Source organism: Crinia signifera, chromosome 9, assembly GCF_055691185.1.
Source record: "Crinia signifera chromosome 9, ASM5569118v1, whole genome shotgun sequence".
Classification (NCBI taxonomy): domain Eukaryota; kingdom Metazoa; phylum Chordata; class Amphibia; order Anura; family Myobatrachidae; genus Crinia; species Crinia signifera.
In genome coordinates, this window is record NC_139225.1 from 91,187,618 (window position 1) to 91,205,249 (window position 17,632).

A 17,632-nucleotide genomic window follows, 5' to 3' on the forward strand; every position below is an offset into this window, starting at 1 on the left:
AAGTCCCAAAATTCCACTCAGCTGTCTTAACTAACCGCTGAACCATCCTGCGTGGTGCTACTGTACAGCTCCCATGCCGTACCGTAGCGCAGCTGTGCACAGCGATAGAAGTTCTTCAATATCCGACAGGGGAGATGGCTGTGGGGCCCTAGTCAATGCGGTCTTCCTCGACATCATTGAACAGGGGTTCTCGGCAGAACGAGCACGACATCACAAGCTGTTGGGCTAGTTCTGCCGAGAAAAGCCGGAAATAGGCGAGCTCCTGGCCGGAGCTCGTCTATTTCTGCCCTCAACTCGCGGCCACGCCCCTTTCTCGGCGCTCGGGACATTGAATCCCGACCGCCGAGCTCAAGTCGAGCAAAGCGAGAACGGGACAGGGGCACGGCTGTCGAGCACGGCTGACTAAGAACCACATTATTGTCATTACACCAAGTAGCCAAGTGATGCATCTCCTCCCTGTAAGCTGTCTCATCATTATTACTAAGGAGACAAACAGTTGTATCAGCAAATTTGACGATGGAGTATGATCGCTAAGTTGGTATACAGCAGGGATGGGGAACCATAGGCCCTCCATATGTTGATGAACTACATATCCCAGCATGCCCTGCTACAGTTTTGCTATTTGACCATACTAAAACTGTTGCAGAGCATGCTGGGATACGTAGTTCAACACCTGGAGGGTGAAGGTTTCCCATCCATGGTATACAGTCAGAGGTGAAAACAGATTAGAGAAATGGGCTTAGCACACAACCTTAAAGTACATCTGTATTAAGTATTATAGTAGACGAGCGAATGGATCCTGACCTCACATCCTGGGGTCTGTTTGTCAGGAAATCCATGATCCAGTTACACATAGAACTGTTGATTCCTAAATCTCAGTTTGGTAATTAATCTTACTGGAATAATGGTATTAAAGGCAAAAAAATAAAAAACCTATAAACTGTAATCTAATATATGAATTGCCTATATCCAAATGTATTAATGCCCAGGGAAACTGCGTCTTCCGCGCTTCTATTTTTAATATATGCAAACTGGTATGGATCTAGAGCAGGTGAATGGTTAGCCTTTAAATGCCCTAAAACCAAATGTTCAAAACACTTCATAATGATCAGGGTAAGCGCCACGGCGAGATAATCGCAGCAGGCTCACAGAATAAGCAGCGAGCCTTGCTGTTTGGGGGAATCCTCACCATCCTCCGACAGCGAGGGTTCCACTGGAACATTGAATAGGATGAGCGGGCCGGTGTGGGGGGTTAAATCGAGAGGTTTAACCACCTCGCCGGCCTCATTGAATACAGCCCGTAGCCAGTTTCTTAAATCCCTATTATAGGACTCCGGCATATCAATTATAAAACACACAGTCTGATCTATTTCCAATATGGCCACACATCCATAATCCAATTAACTGTAAAAAAAAAAAAAATTCTAACAAGCTATCCAATTGGACCGCCTGATATAAGACCCATTAGGCTGCGAACACTGACAGGTTCACTAAAACCACTGTGATTTCCACAGCACACGCTATATTATTGGGGATAATTAGATAGCCCCGGGCGACCCTATTACCCAAGATCAAAGCCAACAGAATTTGATGGCAGATTATAAAATAAATTGGGCATACTAAATGGGCCAAGAAGTGATTTCAGTCCTGTTTGTTCCTCAGTTCTTTGTAAGGATATTCTTATGCCTAACCAAAGTGTGTTTAAAATTGCTGTAAAAACTTAGCCTCTACCTCCACTGATGGGAGGCTACTCCACTTATCCACTACCCTTTCAAATGTACTTTGAACCTAATTCCCTCAAGTTCCACGGCATGTCCTCATGTTCTATTACTTTTCTTCAATTGAATTAGGTCTTCCTCCTGGAAGCAGAGCAGGCACAAAGCAGAATAAAATGGTCTGCCATCCCATTTTGTTAGCTGCAGAGGTAACATCTCTTCTTGCTGCCTTAATAGTGTCATTACTTCTATTTACCTGCTACAAATTTCTACCCCTTTTATAAATAGTTATTAATACCAGTTATATTATATATTTATTAACAGTTTCTTATATAGCGTACTGCCCTATTCCGCAGCGCTTTACAGAGAACATTTGAACATTCAACTCCATCTCTGCCCCGGTGTAGCTTACAATCTATATTCCATACCACAGGTACACACACAGACAGACATTCTAAGTTTAAATTGTTGGGACCCAATTAACCCATCAGTATATTTTTGGATTGTGGGAGGAAACCAGAGTACCCAGAGGAAAACCCACGCAAGTACGGGAATTATATACAAAATGCCACACATTTATGGTGGGAATCAAACCCATGTCCTCAGTGCTGTGAGGCAGTAATGCTAACCATTACACTGCCCTATGCAACTAAAAATCTGACTTCTCATCTATATATTTATCAGCTAAGTCAAATGTCACTAAAGCAACTACTCCGTAAAACAAAACTCTCATTTTCATGATTCAGGTGTCATTCGATATAGCAATGAAATAAGCTTTGATAATGTGCCAAAGTTGTGATCTAAAAAAAAAACAAAAAAAAAAAAAAAACACATTCTTGATTCAATTTTAAGCAATGAGGTTTACTAGTTCCTTTATTACATTGCTTACAAGGCTTCATGTCATCTGAAATAGTGACTCCTAAATCCCCTTCCTCCTCAGTAGTTACCACTCTAGTGCCCTTCATACTTTTAGGTCTTTCGGGTTTTAAGACCGGAGTGCATGTTTTGTGTTCTTTGTTTTTTTTTTTTACCTTTAACTGTAGTTCTTCTACAGCCTCAATATTTTTTTAGCCTCCTGGCGTGTTTACTTGTGTCATCTGCAAAAAAGCAAACTAACTGCAATGTCAAAGATATTTTAAAGCACTGCCCAAGTACAGCTTACTTGAGTACTCTACTGCTTAATTTTCCCTCCTGCGAAAGCACTCCACTTACAACTCTTTTTTCGGTACTCTTTACCTAGCACGGCGCCCATCGCGGGCATCGCGGCCATCAAATGCACTAAAAAATTGGGTGCGACGCGATGCCCGTGATTTCCCATAGGGATCAATGTTAAAAGTGTGATTGGACGCGATTTTACTGTTCAATGCCTCAATGCCCGCGATTTTGCCATAGGAAACAATGTTAAATGGGCCACAGAGCCCTAATAGTCCCCCTGAAATGGCCCCCACAATTGTTAGCGCCACCCCACGATCAACGTGAACCCGAAGCGTGGCGAGTGCAGCGAGCCCGTGAGGGGCGGCGGTACGCGTCCTCCGACCTTTTCATACCCCCACTATCCACGTCGGCGTGGAGTTGAGAATATAATAGTGTGGCGAGCGCAGCGAGCCCCGCGAGGGGACGCGGATACCTTCACAGGTAAACGCGTCCCTTCGCGGGCTTCACAGGTGTCCGCGTGCCACACTATTCTATTCTCAACTCCACGCCGACGTGGATAGTGGGGGTATGAAAAGGTCGGAGGACGCGTACCGCCGCTCGCCACGCTTCGGGTTCACGTTGATCGTGGGGTGGCGTTAACAATTGTGGGGGCCATTTCAGACTTCAGGGGGACTATTAGGGCTCTGTGGCCCATTTAACATTGTTTCCTATGGAAAAATCGCGGGCATTGAGGCATTGAACAGTAAAATCGCATCCAATCACACTTTTAACATTGATCCCTATGGGAAATCGCGGGCATCGCGTCGCACCCGATTTTTTAGTGCATGCGATGGGACGCGATTTTTTACCCCCGATGACCGCGATGGACATCGTGGGCGCCGTGCTAGGTAAAGAGTACCCTTTTTTCTATCCTGCAATTAAGATCTCATCCAATTAACTATTTTAGGGAGAGTTTTCAATTGTTTTTGAACACCCAATCGCACATCTAAAAGTGGATATCAGTTAGTTCAATTAAATTCTCTTAAATCGAATTACATCCAGACAGACTGGGTTTTGTTGGTAAAAAAGTGCTGGGTGCAATGCAAAAAGTGCTGCCTGTGTGCACCCTTTAGTGACAGGCATCCATTAAACAATTGAATTCCTCCCTTAGAATCCAATCCCAAACTTTCAAGTTTGTTAGTCTGCAATGTGGGACCATGTAAACAGCCTTACTAAAGACTAGATAAGCTAAATCTACTCCCTCCCCTTGTTTATCTATTAGTCATTCAGTCAGAAAACTCAGATATTCCAAAACTTTATTTTAATAGTGTTTAAATTTTTCACCTACTACTGACGGAACACGCTCCCGAAATGTTAAATGGCCCAATTGACCCGATTTCACATAGGGAACAATGTTAAATGGCCCACAGACCCCAAATAGCCACCCTGAAGTGTGAAATGGCCCCCCCAATTGTTAATGCCACCCCACGATCAACATCAACCCGAAGCGTGGCGAGCGCAGCGGTACGCGTCCTCCGACCTTTTCATACCCCAACTATCCACGTCTGCGTGGAGTTGAGAATAGAAAGTGTGGCGAGCCCAAAGCGTGGCGAGCGCAGTGAGCCCCCGAGGGGACACGGATTACTTAACATGTATTCCGCTGCGCTCGCCACGCTTTCTATTCTCAACTCCACGCAGACGTGGATAGTTGGAGTATGAAAAGGTCGGAGGACGCGTACCGCTGCGCTCGCCACGCTTCGGGTTGATGTTGATCGTGGGGTGGCGTTAACAATTGGGGGGGCCATTTCACACTTCAGGGTGGCTATTTGGGGTCTGTGGGCCATTTAACATTGTTCCCTATGTAAAATCGCGGTAATCGCGTCGGTCGCATCGCATGCGATTTTTTGGCGCATGCGATGCGACCGACGCGATTTACATTTTACCATGCATTTCTATGTAAAATCGCGGCCATCGCATCGGCCGCATCGCATGTCATTATAATGGCATGCGATGTACATGCGATGACCGCGATGGGCGCCATTCTAGAAAACAAGTACCCCCGCTAGTTATATCAGTGCATGCAGTCAAAATCTAGTCAAACTGCTTAGCAAGTGACTGCAAATCACTCTGTAGGTACATAATGAGCGATAGTGATCCAAGTCATCTTGAAACACTAATCTGCCTTTTTTTTTACTTGAGTAAAATCACTTAGCACACATCCCTGCATGTGTGCGAGCTCTCTATGGACAATATGGACACCGGCAAATATCCTACCCTAAATAGCTTCTCAAAAATGCTTAGCACACATCAACGTGTGTATGCCCCTTTACTGACCTTAGGTTTGCTACATTTGATTGGCACCTTTTGCTGGTGGGGGATATAAACATGAGGCGCCAAATTTTGACAAACCCCTCAATACCATGTTGGACTATCTTTTGCCCTTAATACTGCATGGGTTCTTCTTGGCATGGACTCTACGAGATGTTGGAAGGTGGTATGAGAAATTTGAGACCATATCCGATGAGCTGCACTTTCCAATTCCTTTGATTTGATGGTACTGGATCTAGCTTCGATCTCATCCCACAGATTCTCGATTGGATTGAGATCTGGTGATTGTGCAGGCCAACTAAGCAAGGTAAAGTCTCGGTCATGCTCTTCGAACCATCTGCGAACAATGCCAGCTTTATGACAGGGAGTATTGTTCTGCGGGAAGTACCCATCCCTGGCAGGGTTCACCATTACCGTAACAGGATATACTTGATCTGCGATAACACTCAAATACCCTTGGCCATTCAGGCGTTGTTACAAAGGAATCAAAAGGTCCCATAAAATGCCAAGAAAGCATCCCCCAAACCATAATATTGCCTCCACCAGCTTGAAGTGTTGTGGCAACGCAGTTGAGGTCCATGCTTTCGTGCTGTTTTCTCCATATTTGCACCCTGCCATCTGCATGGTGTAATTGAAAACTCGATTCATCGGACCACATGACCCTTTCCCAGTCATCTACTGTCCAATCCTTGTGCTCCTTTGCGAACTGGAGACGTCTGCTCTTGTTCAAGACAGAGGCTTTCAAACAGGTTGTCTGCTTCCATAGCCTATACTGTGTAATGTTCAGCGAACAGTTCATTCAGAGGCCTTCACAGTTGCTCCTTGACTAAGATTCCCCGCAATTTAATGTACTGTTGCTTTAATGTACTGTTGCTCTTTTGATGGACTTGACAACTCAGGCAAGTTTCCCTTCTGATCGAGCATTCAGTCGCCTGATGTTGAGACCCAGTTTTATGCTTGGTAGTCCACTCTCTGTAAACATTAATAACTGCTGCTCTTGAACACTTCACATGTTCAGCCATTTTTCCGATTCTGGTTCCGGCGGTTTGAGCGCCAACAATCATCCCACGTTCAAACTCAGTTATAGTAAATCCCATTTTTTGCCCATTTCCTCGCAAGCAACACCGTGCAATTGATGCTTCACTTGTCCTGCATTCCTTTTTATACCTCTCATTTTCTAGCAGCAACATCGTGAAGTTATGGCCGATCTGCGGATAAGTGTCAAGTGGTCATAATAATTTGGCCACTCAGTATATATTACTACAGAAGGACTGCATTTGCATTACAACCACTAAACTCAGGAACATTATGTGTCCTCAACTCACCTTTACGAGAACACCTGGACAAGGCCCACCACTGCCCCCAGACCTTCCAACAAAAAACTTGAATGTGCAAACCAGTTTCTCACAACCACCTGCACTGCTCTCAGGACATTTAGGACTATGAAAATAAGGTTTCCTACATGTTCCCTCTTTCATCAGTCCCCAGCAAAGGTGTTTTCATCATGTCTATTTTTTCCTGTTACATCCACCATACCCCACAATGTGATATTCATGTAATGTGTACCTCCACAAATTGCACACCCTGCCAGCGGTGACCTATGCAGTGTACCAAAGATGGTTGCTTCAGATGGTTCCTCTGTGGGCAGTAAGTGCTTCACAAGGATGTTTCCATGCAGGGTATATCCCTTTACTACACAACCATCTGCTTTCCCTTATATGGCTCACCGCCCACCGTGTAAACTTCATAGTGTGCCCAACATGCCTCATCTGCTACACTTGTGGATGAGGTGAAAAATACATGGACCTGATTGTCTTGTTGGGACTGGGATTCTACACTGAAAATCACCCATTTTGTGTAATTTATTTTAAGAGTAAGCTATTCCACCCAGGGTAATCATATGCAGTGCGCACCCACAATGGCTGTCTCATCTGATACCTTGTTAGGGTGGAATACACAACCCATGGAAGTTCTCCAAAATGCCTTTACTATTCCTGCATTATGCTTAATGTCAATGTTTTCTCTTGTCTGTTTGGACTTATCTATTGCTGTACTACCTAAACACTGTATTATGTGTATTGCTTGAGTTCTGTTGGAGAAAGATGCAAGAAAAACAGGTGTAGCAGCGCACAACTGTTGGAGAAAGGGCGCTAGATAAATAACGTACTATAACGCACCAACATATGACATGGTGCTGTACATTGAACTGTACTTGTACTCGAACAAAATATATTCTACAAACTGATAGTGTATTACAGTGGAATACGGATATAACTCAGTTAAAATATTACTAACCAGCTTTACTTGGCATCTCACCTCACGGTGAGTCATGTGATCCTGCCCTGTGAACACAGACTTCTGGGCTTCCCTGTGTTTGCCAAGTTCATGGCTACAGTTGCGGGGAGGGAGGAGTGATGACACTTGATGAGCAAGTGCTTTTCCTGGAACATTTGAGCTGAATACAACACATAGGAAATCATCCTACCTTGCAGACACAACACAGTCTGTAACTTTACAGGAAAGTCAACAAAGCCAAAAGCCTAACCTGAAGTGAAGTATGCAATTAAACAGTGATATAAAACATATTTCTTTAGTTACAGATGTAGATCCATTAAGTAGTCATTGGAAATGCATTCAGCTAACAAACGGATTCTTTTAATAGAAACCACTTTCCACGGAGGGCAAAAGTCCTCTGTATAAAACTCAAAGGAATTGTGCAAAAAAACAGCTAAGCTGCCTATATGAGGTCAAGGACACTCAGCATCTCCTCTGACAGCAACTGCTGTGCTCCAGATTCTTGTGCTGAAACTTCCAACTAAAGGATTAATTTCCATATTCAAACTTAGAATCTCAGCACTATATATGACTGACAAAAATCAATCATCTTGATCTGAGCGTAGGGAACAGAAGCAAACAATTACATTTTAAACAATGTAGGATGGTAAAAGGTATCTGCACACATAAATTAACCACAGCCATATAAATGTATCTAGCAATGTAATATACTGTGCTGGAGAATGAACTTTGAAGAGGAACCCGTTACCATCTTCAAGATAGTACAATGGTCTATTAGGAAATGTTTACAGTCCGAAAAAAACTAGACATGCGAGAAGGTTATAGAGGTATCTTGTTTATACCGAAGGAGGGTAAGAACCGACACAAAACTTTGCTACATATAGGCCTATTCCCTTCTATAATGTATGCCCAAATGAAAAGGACATTTTTGCTTGTAGTAGCGTAATCACAGTGGGTTAATACGTTTGTGCCATTATCCAATTTCTTCGCACAGAAGAGGAACATGCTTCAGAAAATGTATCACATGATAAGGGCTAGTTACAAAGAGCAGTCTCGCACAGTGCACAAAATTCTGGTTGTTGCAAGCCGTGTACACACGGGGCAATATGATCGCTGGCAATATATTTGCTCAGTGTCCCAGTTTCATCAGCGACCAGAGATGGTCACAGATGAAAAATGACACACTGCCGGGAGAAGAGGTCGGTGCACACTCCAAACGCTGGCAAAATGGTCGCTCAGCGTGTACGCACCATTAGCGTTATGAGACGGGAAGCATCAAGGACTTTCCACAGCCCGGGCAGGTCACCAACCCGGTTTTGATTTTGGCTGTGGAGGATCTCATTTGTCATCCTTCATATAGCCTCGATATCTTCCCATCTCTTCAGCGCCTTTAAAAAGAAATAAACCACTGAAAGGTCAACAGTTCATCTGTGACAAGGAAGTTCAGGATAGTGTGGAAAACTGGATCCATTAGCAATCCAGGAGTTTTTACACTGAAGCCATCCGCTCCCTTGTTTATGTCCCAATACTCGAAAATCCTTCGAATACCCATTCAACTTCTAAGTATTCTACCAGTAAAAACTTCTCACCTGTATTGCTGCTCATTTGTGTTTTTTTTACTATTTCTTTGAGCTTTCTAAATAAAGAATTAAAAATATATATATATATATATATATATATATATATATATATACACACACACAACCCAGAACAAATGAGGCGGCACTTGGAGACTTCTTAGCGAGTGAAAGCAGTGTATTCAATTACAGCGTGCATCTACGTTTCGGGGAACACACTCCCCGTCATCAGGATAAATACATAACAATAAAGTGCAATTTATATAGTGTGTCTTACCACACGTGCAGGTCATCAGGTCCAAAGCGTCGCCGCCCGCAGCCCCGTCGCGTCTGTGACCGGCGTTGGCCTTCCACTTCCGGTTCAGCTGACGTCGGCGCGCCCGGCGGCGTTGCCTAGGGAACCCTGTAATAACAATAACAACAACGTGAAAACAGTGCAAAAAATACAACGGACGATCCCCTGTAAAAAAAGAGACAGAGGAAATAAAGTGCATCGTGCATATGAACTTATCATTGCTATAGCAAGATAAACTAGGTACAGTGCTATTTTGGACATACAAAATACGTAAAAACATTGCGGATAAAAACTGGTAGACTAAAAACCAGGGCTGGATCCCCAGCAACAGACGGATATTTATCTAGGAAGGTCCCCCCTCACTATAATAAAGGGAAAGAAACAGCATGTTCAATGGGACTAAACCCCTGCTGTGTTCTCTGTCACAACATGACAACTAAAGCATGGCTAGAACTTCATGCTATGTGTGTAATAAATTTACAAAACAGATTTTTTACAATAAAAATTTTTTACAAAAAATTGATAAGGCCCAGAGACTCGTTTAACCCTCTGGGTCGTAGAGTGTCCAGGCGGAATATCCACCTGGACTCGGCTTGCAGCAGTTTTTTTGCCCTATCCCCCCCTCGGATTGACTTGGGGATATGGTCAATTATTTTGTGCTTCAGGGTGGCCATGGAATGTTTGGCCTCGGCAAAATGCCTGGCCACGGGTTGATCACCTGTACCTGCAATTAAGGCTGTGCGGATCGCTAGGCGGTGTTGAGCCATCCTGATTTTAAAGGTACACTCCGTTTTGCCTATGTAATACAATCCGCAGGGACAAATGATAACATAGATGATGAACTTCGAACTACATGTTAAGGGCCAATTGATGGTATATTTTCTGCCAGAGTGGGGATGACTGATGTAATTTCCCACTGACATGTAATTACATGTGGTGCAACCCAGACATTTGAAGCATCCATTTTTACGGGATAAAAAATTCTTCTTGGGGACCATTTTTTGTTCATTGCTATTGACCTTTACCAGATAATCCCTGATGCTCTTACCTCTCGTATAGCTCGGGAGGATTTTGGATTTACGTAGTGAGCTTAGATCAGGGTCACTGGAGATCATGGGCCAGAGTTGTCTTGCTCTTTTGGCAGTGGCTGGGCTGTTAGGGTTATAGGCATTGACCCATGGGAACACGGTGTTGGTAGGGCTTTTTGTGGCCTGTACCGGGTGTAATAATTCTGCCCTAGGTTTAGATACTGCCCTCTGTTTGGCGTCCCTTAAAATGTTATCAGGGTAGCCTCGTGCCCAAAATTTTTCTGTCATGATGGTCAATTGCCTATCTCTCTCCCCCATATCGCTATTGGACCTACACACTCGCAGATATTGCGAATACGGTAGGCTTCTGGTGGTAGCCACTGGATGGAAACTGTTGTATCTCAGCAACGTGTTTCTATCCGTGGGTTTGGAGAAGAGGCACGTGGATATCTGTCCTTCTGTTATACTGATTTTAAGGTCTAAGAAACAAATATCTTTGGTGGAATGGGACAGGGTAAGCTTGATGGGGTGAGCGGACATGTTCTGGATCTCCACTAATTTTTCCAGATCTTGGATGGGATTGGTCCAGACGATGAATAAATCGTCAATGTAGCGATAATACATCGCTATCCCCCTAGCTATAGTGGGATCTTGAAAAAAGAGGTCCTTCTCGGTTTGCCACATGTATGCGTTTGCTAGAGATGGAGCAACCGGAGACCCCATCGCACAGCCATTAAGTTGTTTAAAAAACTTGCCGTTGAACAAAAAATAGTTATGTGTAAGAGTGAACTCTAACAACTTGAGGAAGAAATCAATATCGGGGCCAGAATACAGAATATTACCCACTAACAGCTGTTTAACTGCCTCAAGGCCCGCCGAATGAGGTATACACGTATACAGACTGGCCACGTCAAGCGTGGCCAGGGTAGCATCCTGCTGGACCTGAGGCATAGTCGAAAACACTTGTAACAGGGTGGTGGAGTCCTTTAAATGGGTTCTGGTTTTCTGTATGCAGGGCTGCAAGAACGAGTCCAAAAAGATCGCCACAGGTTCGCACAGAGACCCCCTGGCCGAAATAATCGGACGCCCCGGGGGCCTCTGTGCGTCCTTATGGATCTTAGGAATGCAATAAAACACCGGTGTTACCGGGTGTTCTGTGTAGAGCATACGGTGAGTCTCAGCAGAAATAATCTGTTCGTCTACCGCTTGTTGTAGAATACGGCCAAGTTCTTTTTGGAACTTGACCGTGGGATCCGTCTGTAGTGAACAGTAGGTGTTAGCATCGTTTAGTTGGCGGTTACACTCACTGATGTAGTCCTGGGTGTCCAATACCACAACCGCACCACCTTTGTCCGCATTCCGGATAGTGATGTCCTCTCTTTTAGACAAAGCCTTCAATGCGGCAAATTCTGCTTGTGACAGGTTGGGGCGGATCGGAGGGCTAGGAACTTTTCCTGCTCCCTCTAACATCCTGGAGAAGGTCTTTATGGATGGGTTTGTGGACACCGGATCAAACCGTGATTTTTTCTTCAATTTGTTCAGGGTGATGGCTGTTGAAGATTGAGGTGGTTGAGGCATGGCCTTGTCAAAATGTTCTTTAATCTTGAGGCCTCGATTTAGCTTATACATGTCCACCTTCCATTGGAAGTGGTCGGTTCCATGTGTTGGGATAAACGACAGGCCCTTGTTTAAAACCCTCACTTCATCCGTGGACAGAGGTGTGGACGATAAATTGAAGGTTAGGTCCTCCTGCTCCTGGGGGGCCTGCCTCCCCTTTTGCCTTTTTGTTTGTCCACCTCGCCTTGTTTGCTTCTGCCGCGGCCGGAGGTGATGGCGCGCGTCGCAACCCCTAAAGGGGTCAACTGTGTGCGAGGGATGGATACATTGCGGCGATTCTCCTCAGATTCACTCGCTGAGGTGCTGGTGTAATACCCTCTGCGTGAACCAGTGTGAGGGCCGCTTCTTTGGTAGGGAGCTTTTTGTCCAGGACCTTTCGGGTTGGTATTGAGCCAGTTATAAACAGTATGTTGCGCATAATCCTGCTGTACTCGGATCAACTTGCTCTTTTTAAATTTCAATAATTCGGTTTTGTATAGATCAAGATCATTCTGTAGTTTAATCTGTGTAGCAGATGCTGCTGTGAACACCTCATGAGTGCCATGCTCGTCCGTGAATTTCTGTATTTTCTCTTGTGTGCTGGCGTGCTCTTTGGTGGACTCTTTGATCACCAGGAGCATCAAGTCCATGGAGCACTTGTTAAGGATCGAAATCCAATTTTTACAAAATTCAACACTGTGACGGCCAATGGTGGGCATGTTATGTACTCTAAAGCCCCTAGGGATCTGCTTGGCTCTGTAATAGTCCGACAGGGTTCTACTGTGGTATAAGAAATCGAGTTCCCTCTTGCGGAGCTTGAAGATCTCTTTAAAGATATCCTCATCTGAGGCTGTGTAATCTTGGTCAAACGTGGGTTCTTTATGGAGGATATTGTCAGCTTCTATGTCTGAGAAGCTCAGCACCGCTGTGTTGTCACATTGTGCAGAGAATGATGTCAGCATGGGGTCCTCTGTTGCTGGGGTAGCCATGGTGATGAGAGGACCCCACGCTGACATCATTCTCTGCACAATGTGACAACACAGCGGTGCTGAGCTTCTCAGACATAGAAGCTGACAATATCCTCCATAAAGAACCCACGTTTGACCAAGATTACACAGCCTCAGATGAGGATATCTTTAAAGAGATCTTCAAGCTCCGCAAGAGGGAACTCGATTTCTTATACCACAGTAGAACCCTGTCGGACTATTACAGAGCCAAGCAGATCCCTAGGGGCTTTAGAGTACATAACATGCCCACCATTGGCCGTCACAGTGTTGAATTTTGTAAAAATTGGATTTCGATCCTTAACAAGTGCTCCATGGACTTGATGCTCCTGGTGATCAAAGAGTCCACCAAAGAGCACGCCAGCACACAAGAGAAAATACAGAAATTCACGGACGAGCATGGCACTCATGAGGTGTTCACAGCAGCATCTGCTACACAGATTAAACTACAGAATGATCTTGATCTATACAAAACCGAATTATTGAAATTTAAAAAGAGCAAGTTGATCCGAGTACAGCAGGATTATGCGCAACATACTGTTTATAACTGGCTCAATACCAACCCGAAAGGTCCTGGACAAAAAGCTCCCTACCAAAGAAGCGGCCCTCACACTGGTTCACGCAGAGGGTATTACACCAGCACCTCAGCGAGTGAATCTGAGGAGAATCGCCGCAATGTATCCATCCCTCGCACACAGTTGACCCCTTTAGGGGTTGCGACGCGCGCCATCACCTCCGGCCGCGGCAGAAGCAAACAAGGCGAGGTGGACAAACAAAAAGGCAAAAGGGGAGGCAGGCCCCCCAGGAGCAGGAGGACCTAACCTTCAATTTATCGTCCACACCTCTGTCCACGGATGAAGTGAGGGTTTTAAACAAGGGCCTGTCGTTTATCCCAACACATGGAACCGACCACTTCCAATGGAAGGTGGACATGTATAAGCTAAATCGAGGCCTCAAGATTAAAGAACATTTTGACAAGGCCATGCCTCAACCACCTCAATCTTCAACAGCCATCACCCTGAACAAATTGAAGAAAAAATCACGGTTTGATCCGGTGTCCACAAACCCATCCATAAAGACCTTCTCCAGGATGTTAGAGGGAGCAGGAAAAGTTCCTAGCCCTCCGATCCGCCCCAACCTGTCACAAGCAGAATTTGCCGCATTGAAGGCTTTGTCTAAAAGAGAGGACATCACTATCCGGAATGCGGACAAAGGTGGTGCGGTTGTGGTATTGGACACCCAGGACTACATCAGTGAGTGTAACCGCCAACTAAACGATGCTAACACCTACTGTTCACTACAGACGGATCCCACGGTCAAGTTCCAAAAAGAACTTGGCCGTATTCTACAACAAGCGGTAGACGAACAGATTATTTCTGCTGAGACTCACCGTATGCTCTACACAGAACACCCGGTAACACCGGTGTTTTATTGCATTCCTAAGATCCATAAGGACGCACAGAGGCCCCCGGGGCGTCCGATTATTTCGGCCAGGGGGTCTCTGTGCGAACCTGTGGCGATCTTTTTGGACTCGTTCTTGCAGCCCTGCATACAGAAAACCAGAACCCATTTAAAGGACTCCACCACCCTGTTACAAGTGTTTTCGACTATGCCTCAGGTCCAGCAGGATGCTACCCTGGCCACGCTTGACGTGGCCAGTCTGTATACGTGTATACCTCATTCGGCGGGCCTTGAGGCAGTTAAACAGCTGTTAGTGGGTAATATTCTGTATTCTGGCCCCGATATTGATTTCTTCCTCAAGTTGTTAGAGTTCACTCTTACACATAACTATTTTTTGTTCAACGGCAAGTTTTTTAAACAACTTAATGGCTGTGCGATGGGGTCTCCGGTTGCTCCATCTCTAGCAAACGCATACATGTGGCAAACCGAGAAGGACCTCTTTTTTCAAGATCCCACTATAGCTAGGGGGATAGCGATGTATTATCGCTACATTGACGATTTATTCATCGTCTGGACCAATCCCATCCAAGATCTGGAAAAATTAGTGGAGATCCAGAACATGTCCGCTCACCCCATCAAGCTTACCCTGTCCCATTCCACCAAAGATATTTGTTTCTTAGACCTTAAAATCAGTATAACAGAAGGACAGATATCCACGTGCCTCTTCTCCAAACCCACGGATAGAAACACGTTGCTGAGATACAACAGTTTCCATCCAGTGGCTACCACCAGAAGCCTACCGTATTCGCAATATCTGCGAGTGTGTAGGTCCAATAGCGATATGGGGGAGAGAGATAGGCAATTGACCATCATGACAGAAAAATTTAGGGCACGAGGCTACCCTGATAACATTTTAAGGGACGCCCAACAGAGGGCAGTATCTAAACCTAGGGCAGAATTATTACACCCGGTACAGGCCACAAAAAGCCCTACCAACACCGTGTTCCCATGGGTCAATGCCTATAACCCTAACAGCCCAGCCACTGCCAAAAGAGCAAGACAACTCTGGCCCATGATCTCCAGTGACCCTGATCTAAGCTCACTACGTAAATCCAAAATCCTCCCGAGCTATACGAGAGGTAAGAGCATCAGGGATTATCTGGTAAAGGTCAATAGCAATGAACAAAAAATGGTCCCCAAGAAGAATTTTTTATCCCGTAAAAATGGATGCTTCAAATGTCTGGGTTGCACCACATGTAATTACATGTCAGTGGGAAATTACATCAGTCATCCCCACTCTGGCAGAAAATATACCATCAATTGGCCCTTAACATGTAGTTCGAAGCTCATCATCTATGTTATCATTTGTCCCTGCGGATTGTATTACATAGGCAAAACGGAGTGTACCTTTAAAATCAGGATGGCTCAACACCGCCTAGCGATCCGCACAGCCTTAATTGCAGGTACAGGTGATCAACCCGTGGCCAGGCATTTTGCCGAGGCCAAACATTCCATGGCCACCCTGAAGCACAAAATAATTGACCATATCCCCAAGTCAATCCGAGGGGGGGGATAGGGCAAAAAAACTGCTGCAAGCCGAGTCCAGGTGGATATTCCGCCTGGACACTCTACGACCCAGAGGGTTAAACGAGTCTCTGGGCCTTATCAATTTTTTGTAAAAAATTTTTATTGTAAAAAATCTGTTTTGTAAATTTATTACACACATAGCATGAAGTTCTAGCCATGCTTTAGTTGTCATGTTGTGACAGAGAACACAGCAGGGGTTTAGTCCCATTGAACATGCTGTTTCTTTCCCTTTATTATAGTGAGGGGGGACCTTCCTAGATAAATATCCGTCTGTTGCTGGGGATCCAGCCCTGGTTTTTAGTCTACCAGTTTTTATCCGCAATGTTTTTACGTATTTTGTATGTCCAAAATAGCACTGTACCTAGTTTATCTTGCTATAGCAATGATAAGTTAATATGCACGATGCACTTTATTTCCTCTGTCTCTTTTTTTACAGGGGATCGTCCGTTGTATTTTTTGCACTGTTTTCACGTTGTTGTTATTGTTATTACAGGGTTCCCTAGGCAACGCCGCCGGGCGCGCCGACGTCAGCTGAACCGGAAGTGGAAGGCCAACGCCGGTCACAGACGCGACGGGGCTGCGGGCGGCGACGCTTTGGACCTGATGACCTGCACGTGTGGTAAGACACACTATATAAATTGCACTTTATTGTTATGTATTTATCCTGATGACGGGGAGTGTGTTCCCCGAAACGTAGATGCACGCTGTAATTGAATACACTGCTTTCACTCGCTAAGAAGTCTCCAAGTGCCGCCTCATTTGTTCTGGGTTGTATGTTAGGACTGCGGTCCACAGGAGGGCACGGGAGCACGATACCCCCACGGGGGGCGGGCAGCGGGAGTGCCGGAGCCCACACGACGCATATATATATATATATATATATCTCAAACTTAAATATTTTTGTTTAAGAATTGGTCATAACACTGCTTTCAGAATGCCATAGAAAAATATTTTTTTTTTCTGTTTATCTGAATTGTCTTGTACTATACACAAAGAGCAATCTCTGCATATTGGCCCAAAATACAATATATGTGACCCCCAGAAAGTACAAAGTGCTTGACTCAGGATAAAGACAGAAAGCAACTGTACAGACCATGCATCAATGTAAGGGCTACAAATACACTTTTTTAAATGTATTCCACAAAGGCTGGAAAGCCTCATAATTTTCAACAATGCAACTCAGATAAGAGTTTGGATACACCCCACCAAGCGATAGCCTCAGGTTAGATGTGCTGCAAATCACTTGACACTGCATGCAACAACGGTAGTGTGCATAAGGGCAATACCCACTTAACCATATAGGATATAGGAGTTCTTCCGATGCGATTCGCCTAGCAAAACTTCTTGTCGCTCAGTGTGTAACCAGGATGTAAAAATCAAACAAACAAAAAAAAAAACTCTGCATACATTACCTCTGCCCCATCTGCAGTGTAGCGTGACTTTAACCAAGTGCACACTTGCTTCTTTCAAAAGCTGGGTAAACACACTACACAACGCATGTACCCAGCTATAAATAGTACGACGGGACCCAGAGTGGGTACCAGCATCGGCAAGTGCATACACACTAGCAGCAGTGTGGAGTGGCAGTATTCTGTATGATGGCCCTCGATTCATGCAGGACTACAGAAGACATAGTTTGAGATCCGCGAGAGTGCACAATTGAATTCCCCCT

General features: G+C 44.9%; 1 protein-coding gene across 1 annotated transcript in view; it reads right to left on the reverse strand.

The window, feature by feature from the left end:
• Window positions 1-17,632, reverse strand: part of AMMECR1 (AMMECR nuclear protein 1) — a 191,115-nt gene that overhangs the window by 30,445 nt on the left and 143,038 nt on the right. The gene's annotated exons all lie outside the window — the stretch shown is intronic.